Source organism: Capsicum annuum, chromosome 10 (assembly GCF_002878395.1).
Source record: "Capsicum annuum cultivar UCD-10X-F1 chromosome 10, UCD10Xv1.1, whole genome shotgun sequence".
Classification (NCBI taxonomy): domain Eukaryota; kingdom Viridiplantae; phylum Streptophyta; class Magnoliopsida; order Solanales; family Solanaceae; genus Capsicum; species Capsicum annuum.
The window spans coordinates 169,370,515-169,380,224 of record NC_061120.1 but is presented as its reverse complement, the minus strand read 5'-3'; positions in this window follow the sequence as shown (position 1 = coordinate 169,380,224).

The following is a 9,710-nucleotide window of genomic DNA, read 5'->3' as shown; positions in this document are numbered from 1 at the left end:
TTGAACTTGAATTTTTTTTACTTTGTATCGATATTGCTCTAATCATCTCTGTCATCATAATTACTGTTAAATCACCATTGAATTATCATCAAATTAATTTTTTTAAAATACAATTATGTTGAATCAAAATTTTATTAAAATTAAATCTTATACTCTTCTTAACCGAAAAATCATAGTTTCATAACAAAAATCAAAAGAAAATAGTAGATGTACAATAATTTAAAATTAAGGTGAAAGAACTTGAAAAACGAGTAGAAAGAAATGAAAGAAAAAAACAAAAGCAAAAAAATAATGGAAAAATAAAAAAATAAAAAGATGAAGAGTTGGATGAAGAAGACAAGAGAAAAAAGGAATTGAAAAATAAATCAAAATAAATAAAGTAATTAAAAATTATTTCTAATCAAACAAATGCTGATTTTTTAATTAAAAAAATCCAAAATTTTACTTTACATGCTAAAAACAAATATATCTACCAACAATAAGTTTAAACAAGACATGGGTATCGTTTTTCAAGTAAAGATCTAAACTTTATTCAAATAATCAAAGAATAAGGTGAAAAGGCAAAACATTTAACATTAACTATTCTTCTAAACATAAAGAAAATAACTTTACATACTAAAAATAAATGTAACCAATAACAATGAGTTTAAAAAAAGCATAAATACATCTTTTAAGCAAAGATTGAAACTTTATCCAAAATAATCAAAGAATAAAGTCAAAAAAGACACATACAACTATTGCTAGCTCATTTTTATATCATGAACATAAAGATAATTAGAATATTGATACCACAACATACCTTCAAGGCCATCTACAACATACAATCCCAACAAATAAAATTATATCTACGAACTACGAATAAGAAAAAAGATGAAGAGAAAAATGATAATAAAAATTAAAATAATAAAAAAAGAAAAAAAAAGGTGTGTTTACCTTTTGGGGGGCAGCAAAACGAGACTACGAGTTTCGTTGGAATCAATCACCACCGAAAAACGTCGCCGGCAACTCAAAAATTTTGATTAGCTGATCAACTTTATGAAACAAAAATTTTTACTAAATAAAAATAACTATTTTTGCTCAAAAGGATTTTTTTCACCTTTCTAGCCTTTTTTTTCTTCCTTCTCCCCTCCTCTCTCTACCAAAGTAGTGGTAGTATTCATAGGAGAGAATGGGGTATTTTTTTCCATTTTTCACCAATGTGGGAGAAAAGTATTTATAGGAAAGGATAGAGATTTATTTCTTGTCATTCACCAATGTGGGAGAAAAAACATTTAGAGGGGTTTTTAGAATGTAAAAATTAAAGATAAGGTGAGGTGGAAGATAATGTGGGGGAAATAGTACAATGTAGTACAATCTTTGAATTTCAAAATTGGAAAAGGATAAAGTTGGGGGGAAGAGTACAATTTAAATTTATTTTTTGGTGGAAATTGGGTAAAAGTTATGAAAGTTCTTGAGAATTTTGGGGTTATTTAAAATATAACCCCAATTTAAATTTAAAATTTAGCCATATTTATTTATTTTGACCAAATTAAAAATTAATTGACGAATTTCATTACAATTATGACCAATTTTCAATTATGGTCAAATCTAATAGATTGGCTAAATTAAATTAAAATTCGATACAAATTAATACTTTTTTTTATCCCGAGCTTCTTGATTTAGTAAAATGAATGCATATTTCTCCAAATAAATTATTTTTGAGAATAAATTATATTTAAATTAAGATTTTAATCATTTGAATTTATTTTCAAGATAAGCCTTAATTAAATCCAATATTTTATAAAATAAATATTTAAGTAAAAAATTATATAATCTCGTATAACTGAACACAATAGTATATAATCGCTACTTAAAATGATAAAATCACGTACGAAAAATATTTTAAGTTTTTTTTTTATTTGGATGAAATAATTATTTTGGTTTATTAAAAATTGAAGAAACTCAGGATTAAATTTAGTCGTGGAGGGCAAAAATTAGGTGTCAGCAATTGAAATAATATGTTTGTTAATTTGTAGAAGTAAAAGAGAAATATATATATATATATATATATATATATATATATATTATGTGTGTGTGTAAAATATTAATTTAGTATATTCTTATTGGGTTATCGGTTTACCAAATAACTCAATAAGAAAAACCAAAACCGAACCAATAACCCAATAATTTTTTTAATAAAACCATTAAAAAATCGTTAACCCAATAACAATTCTATTGGTTCAATTGATTAAGCGATTCAGTTTTTGTACACCTCTAACAATGTTGTCTAGAGTTGATACTAAAATAGCTGAGAGAATAATTATTCTTTTCAAGTGGTGGAAGCTATTGTTTATATGCATTTGGTATTCAATTTGTTGGTCCTTTAATTTAGAGAAGGTACAAAAAAGATTAGGGGCGTTTGGAGAAGAGAACTTTTTACTCAACTTCAAAAAAATACGTTTATGAAATATCTGTTTTTACTTTATTCACTTTTTGTAAAATTTACAAAAATTCCAGAAACAACAAAAAGGTGTTCACTCCAAATGACTCACAACTTTTTTCAATTTTTTTTTCATGGTCAAAGACAATTTCAATTTTCTAATATTATCATTTTTCACTTTGAAAATAAAAATTTCATTTTTTTGGGTAAATAAATAAATTTTAGTGATACCAAAGTGACTCAGTTACAAAATCTTACCAGAGCTGGCCTTGAATTTTGAATTAAATATGACAAATAAGTTTGTCGATTAAGTGGAGGTCCTTCAAGTTTTAAAAATTAGAAAAAAGTAACAAATTTCTTTCAGTTTTTTTTTTTTTAACATTTTCACTACAACAATTATAAAAGATGTATCAACAACTATAGAAGTTGTCCCAACAACTATCAAAGTTGTTCGACAACTGTGCAAATTTGTTCGACAGTTGTGCGAAGTTGTTGGAATACTTTGATAATTATTTGGACAACTAACGCAGTTGTCGGATAATTTTGATAGTTGTTGAGACAATTAATACAGTTATCAAACAACTGTCTTCAGATGTTTAAGCTGACTTTACATTTTTAACATAACAATAGTGTGGGATCTATTTATGTGCTTTATTTAATTGAAGATGAGAGAGGATTCTCAACTCATTTTTTTCAGGAGAAAAGGCATTACCCCCTCCCCCAAACTTGTCCTCCCAACTCACTTTAACACTTAAACTTAACTTTCGTTTATTTACTCCCCTTAACATCTTTAAGGTGAATTAAAATTCCCCCTTAACTGCCAGCGTGTAAACAAGCACCGTTGAGCGCATTAAAGCTCATTTTTTGGTCTATTTAATTTCTTTTAAATATTTATTTAAAGGAAAAAAACTCATATACTTGTAAAAAGGAAAAAAAACACTAATATTATATTTAAAATATAATAAAAAATTAAAAAAATAAAAATACACCTTTTATTCTTTCTTCTCCGAAACATCAACAACACTCAAATTCCTCCAGTAACAACCTCAAATCCATTCTCCACCAACACTCTTCTTCAATTTTTTTTTTTATTTTCCTCCATTAACACCATAAAAAACAACCACAAAACACTAAATTAAAAATAAAATTCTCTATTAAACACCTTTTATTCTTTATTCTCCAAAACATCCACAACATTCAAATTCCTCCATTAACAACCTCAAATCCATTCTTCATTAACACTCTTCTTCAATTTTTTTTATTTTCCTCCATTAACACCATCAAAGAACAACCACAAAACACTAAATTAAAAATAAAATTCTCTATTAAACACCTTTTATTCTTTATTCTCCAAAACATCCACAACACTCAAATTCTTCCATTAACAACCTCAACTTCATTCTTTATTAACACTCTCCTTCAATTTTTTATTTTTCTACATTAACACCATCAAAGAACAACCACAAATACACTAAATTAAAAAAAAAATCATCAAACACCATTTTTGTGGTTGAAAAAAATGGAGGTATTTTTGTGTTAACAAGAAATGAGAAAGGGGGGTTGGGCGACTGGAATTGTTGGGGAGGGGTTGCAAGGGAAAGGGGAAGGGGAGGGGTGCTGGAAGAGGACGGGGGAGCAAGGGCTGAAGAAGAAGGAAAGGTTGGTGGGGGGGAGGGACTGAAGAAGAAAAAGGGGAGGGGGCACTTTTATTATACATATATATATATTAAAGAAAAACATAAAAATAATATATGTGTGAACTTACTTTTAAAAAAAAATTATAAATTTTTACGTGGCAATGACGTGGCGTTGAGGTGTGGAGAGTGTAATACACTCTTCGTTATGAGAGTGATAATATAGATTAAGAGGTGAAATTAATTCACTTTAAAGATGTTAAGGGGGGTAAATAAACGAAAGTTAAGTTTAAGTGCTAAAGTGAGTTGGAAGGACAAGTTCAGGGGAAAAAGATGTCTTTTCTCTTTTTTCCAGCTGACCTCTTGTCTCTTAGAATCATAGAAAACACCTAACAGAGAAGTCTGTCTAGAACTAATCTTTTCTAACTACTACTACTCAACTTTCAAACAAACCAGTATAAAGCAAACTAACGAAAGCTTTTAAGTTCAACAGTGAAGTCTACCAGTGAGTCTTCCCCCTGCTCGCAATATGTATGTGCATTGCAATCTCCTTGCATAACTTGTCAATATAGAAATGGCCTGCCTGATACATGAGTTTATTTCTTCCCCTCTAGATAAATGTAACAAGCATACCAAACGCACAGCTAATAATAACTCTCATCCCAATCGTCTTCTTAGCCCAAGCATTTGCCCATGGAATCACCTATTGCCAGAAACTAATAGTTCTTTGTATCCCAAGCCAGGTCAGGAACCTTTGCCATAGTCTTTGAATCACTGCATAGCTGAAAACAGGTGATTTCGAGTCTTCACAGATGAGTCACAAAATATGCATGTCTGAAGAACATGTATACCAAACTTCAGTAGCCTAGCCAGAGTTGTAAGAATTCTTCTTAATAGCAAACCACAAAATAAACTAGTGTTGGGGATGTATACTTTGCTGAAGTGCAATTCCCTTCCAAGGAACCTTTTGATATTGAGATTGTTAGAACCTTGAAGTTTTGATGAATGACAATATGAATGAAACAAATTGAATTTGATTCAAACACTTGATGATAAAGAAAAACAAGTTGAGTTGAAAAAGGAGTCGTATGTGAAGAAGGAGTTTCACTTCTATGAATATCCTTAAGAGTCCAATGTGTGGAAGGAGAAAGATTCTAAAAATTGAAAAATTCAAAAGAGTTGGAGTTCTACTACAACACTAAGGAGATAAGAGTTGGAATTGAAGAAGGAGTCTCACTTGAAGTAGAACTCTATGCAATGAGAGTTCTAATTAAAGTAGGAGTTTGAAATAAAGAATAACTCTTTGTAGAGTTGTGCTTAAATAGAGGATGCAGTAGCCAGAATAATTCATGCACTTAAAAAAATAGAAAAGCTCAATCGACAGATTGACTTCACGAAGTGCTACTCAATCACTGAAGAAACACATTGAAGAACCTGATTCTCAGTACAGAATCCAGCTAAGAGTTTTAGCATTAATTTTTAGAGTTGTTCATTGTGTTTGATCTATTCATGTAATATTAGTTTCAGTGTGTTATAAACTGAATTAGGAGCTAGTATTTGAGTTGGGGAAAACTCAGAGACTTTGGGAACATATACGTTGGGAGGTGTGTGTGTAGTTAGGAATTAGACTTTATAATTTCTAGTTATTGAGTCATAGGAATTAGAGTTTATAAGTCCTAGTTGTTGAGTTATAGGAATTAGAGTTTATAATTTCTATTTATTGGCTACAAGAGTTTTGTAAGCAGTCGTTGTTGAGGCTCAAAGTTTTTTAGTGAAGTTGGGTTAAATCTTGTAGAGGTACAGGTCGTGTTTTTTTACACCTTTTGAGCCGGGTGTTTTCCAAGTAAAGATCATTGTGTTCTTTACTTTCTGTTTACTGCTTCCTTGAAACACGCCAGTGGAACACGTTAGGCAACACGTTCCATCGATAAGTAAAAATTAGGCAAAAATAAGAAAATCAGTAGGGCAGAAATTCTTAACAAGTGGTATCAGAGAGGGTTATTTTGTGAAGGCTAACACCTTAAGATAAGATCTAAGATGAATTCTACACACCTACTAGATACTACGAAGGACAAGACATTAATAGGTCTCCGTTATTCAAGGGACAATACTACTTAGGATGGAAAGAAAAGATGAAAGAATTCCTTCAGGCTGTGGACTACGAACTATGGAATATAATTATCGATGGACCTCAATACCGCATGAAGAAGGATGTTGAAAATAAGGAAGTATTAAAGGACAAGAACGAGTATGATGAGATTGACTTTAAGATGCTTGGAAAGAATGCTAAAGCCAAGTATATTCTTATTTATGGACTTGGAATAGATGAATACAATAGGATCTCAGGTTGTACCTCCACAAAACAAATTTTGGATACTCTTGTGGATAGATATGAGAAGAATATGGAGAACTTTAAGAAGAAGAAGGGAACAGGTAGTAAAAAATGGTCAAATAACAATCTAAATGGATACTACAAGTATGGTAAAACTGATCATCATATCAAGGATTGTCATGTCTGGGAAATAGAATGGAGAAAGAAAAGCGTTGAAAAAGAATTAAAAGAAAAAATCAAAAAGAGGGAAGAATATACAATAGTAGCAGCTTGGGGATTTGACTCAGATGATGATGAAGTTGATGAAGCAGCACTCATGGCTCTTGGAGATTCAGACTTTGAGGAAGAAGATGATGCTTCTGAGGTAAGTATACTTGAACTTAAAGAAAAGTTGCATTTGTTTTCTAAAACAAAACTGATTTCATTGATGAGTGCACTAATTGATGACTTCCAAGAATCAACTTCTGATAGAGATGAGGTGTTCAACAGTCTTGCAAGCATCAAATTTGATTTTATTAATTTAGAAGCTTGCAAGAACATTGTCAAACAGGAAAACTGCACTCTTAAGAAACAGGTTGAGCAACTTGATTCTTCAAACAATGATCTTAAGTCTGAAGTTCTAAAATTGACACTCTTTGGAAAGGGAAAAAAGGCCATGAGTAAAAATCAAGAAAATACTGAACTTGAGCTAGTTAGATACAAACAAGAATGTCATGATCTAACTGAAAAAATGAATAAGTTAAGTCAAGAAGTTTCTAAACTAAAACTTGATCTTGAAAGGGCAAATAGGTGGACAAACTCCTTAAAAATTGTTCACAAATTGGGGGAAAGAAATTACAGTGAAAAGGCAGGATTAGGATTCCACAAAAATTTTGATGTTCCTAAAGATTTATGTTATATTTGTAGTAACCTTGGACATCTACTGAATGTTCAGTTACTGCCAAAAGTAGATCTAGCAGTCTAAATTTGGCAAATAAACTATCTCAGACCAAGAAAAGGATAAGTAAACCTGGTCAGAGAAATAGGTCACGTAACCTGTTGCCTGCATGGACTAGAAAAAATCTGATTCATCCATTTACTTATAAGAAATGATCCAAGCTTATCTGGGTGCCTAAATTTAACCCCTGATTTGTTTTGCAGGTGAGAGTGAAAGGAGGCAAGCAAAATTTGTACATGGATAAGGCTTGCTCAAGGCATAAGACTAGAAGAAAATAAAGTTTCTTTCACTCACCACATTTAAAGGGGGAATGGATCATTTGAAAGATGGCAAGATTTGTAGTGCTCGTGTAATGGGGAAGCAAGGGAGGTTTAAAAAAATGGAAAAAAAAAGGATGACTTTGAAACTGATGTTCATGCATAGGAACATGTTGTACCACCTGGTTCAACTATTGTACAGACTGAGGGCATATTGACAGGGGGAACATGTTGTACCACCTGGTTCAACTGTTGTACAGACTGAGGGCATATTGACGGGGGGAAAACAAATCAAGAAAGTCATGCATGAATAACACCAACACAAGCTGATGATAATTTTGTTGGTAATTCATAAGAATTAGTGTTTTCACAAGAATCTTGAGATATCTCATGGGAATCAATGGCTTGAGACTATAGTATTCAAATGAAAGTAATTTCACTCTTGAGAGCTATAAAAATGTTGACTACGTGGGTTACTTAATTGACTAGAGAAACACCAAAAGCACTAAGTAGAGAGCATTTTGAAAGAAATAGGTTAGACTTGGGGATGATTAAAATTGCATGAACTCTCCTCAATGATTGACTAGAATAATCATTTTTTTTAATCTTATTAGCTAAAAAGTTATTCTATTCAGTCTTGCACATTTAGTTGTGTGTCCCAATTCCAGATTTTTTACTTTTTTAACCTAATTTTGTATTAGATTGTGCAGAAAAATAGGTACAGGCAAGCAACTGTGACCACAAAGTTCTTCTTATCAGGTATGTTCTACACTGACATAAGCATAGGCTGTCTAAGTTGAAACAGTTGAGCACACCTGTTCAATTTCACACACTCCATCCTCGCATTGTCTAATAAAGCTAATGAATTGTTGACCAAACTTTCTTTGATTCTCTCCAAATGGGTGTGCACAAAAGTGTTAATCCTATACCAGAAATTCCTCCTTCTTTCTCAACCAAAATATCAGTTGTGTACCTTGGATTTGTCAAGTTTGATCATCAATCACATGCAACATATGTTTCTAAAGAATAAAAAGGGTCATGTTTTCCCTTTTAGTTCCTAATTGGTAATTTTTTTTGGGTTTCTCAGTCCTAAATCAGGTTTGACTTATATAAAAAAAATGTTCTTGGACAGATGAATCATGATGTTCTACCCATTTCAATAAGGAGGGCTAAGAATTATTTAAGAAAAAAAAAATTAAACTAGAAGCTGCATAAGACAGTCATGAAGTTGAATAAGAGGTCTTTAAGGCTAGGATCATGACTTTGAAGCTTGACCTTGATTGATAGAGGGATGAAAATGTTGAAGTCATTCATCAATTGACACAGTTGATATCACCTATTCCACCTTCCTCATCAGCTCCTCACTTTTTGTATCCTTAGTCACGTCCCACTTTTATACTGTATTTTTTTAATGCTCAATTATTTTGCTTTGTTCAGTACTAGCTTAGGTTTAATGAGGAACATGCTCTGATAGTTAAATGGAATGGTTATCTTTGCTAAATTGACTCATATTTTTGCTCTCTTTAATACATTACTATGTTGGCTAAAGTCTTTGTCTGATTGTTTTGGTGATTGCCCCAGTGGCTATGCATAGCATAACAAATCACTTTGGTTAGTATATTATTTCATTAAAATGGTTTTCGATGGTGCCAAAAGGGGGAAGATAAAGAGGATTATGCAATGTTTATAACCCATTGACTAACTTGTTTCATTCTAGTGTTTTAAACTTTAGTGCCAACAGGTGAAGATGTTTGAATGCACAAAGACAAAAGGTTTGTCATCATCAAAAAGGGGGAATTTGTTGGAACCTTAAAGTTTTGATGAATGACAATATGAATGAAACAAGTTGAATTTGATTCAAACACTTGATGATAAGGGAAAACAAGTTGATTTGAAAAAGGAGTCGTATGTGAAGAAGGAGTTTCACTTCTAAGCATATCCTTAAGAGTCCAATGTGTGGAAGGAGAAAGATTCTGAAAATTAAAGAATTCAAAAAAGTTTGAGTTTTACTACAACACTAAGGAGACAAGAGTTGGAATTGAAGAAGGAGTCTCACTTGAAATAGAACTCTATGCAATGAGAGTTCTAATTAAAGTAGGAGTTTGAAATAAAGAATGACTCTTTGGAGAGT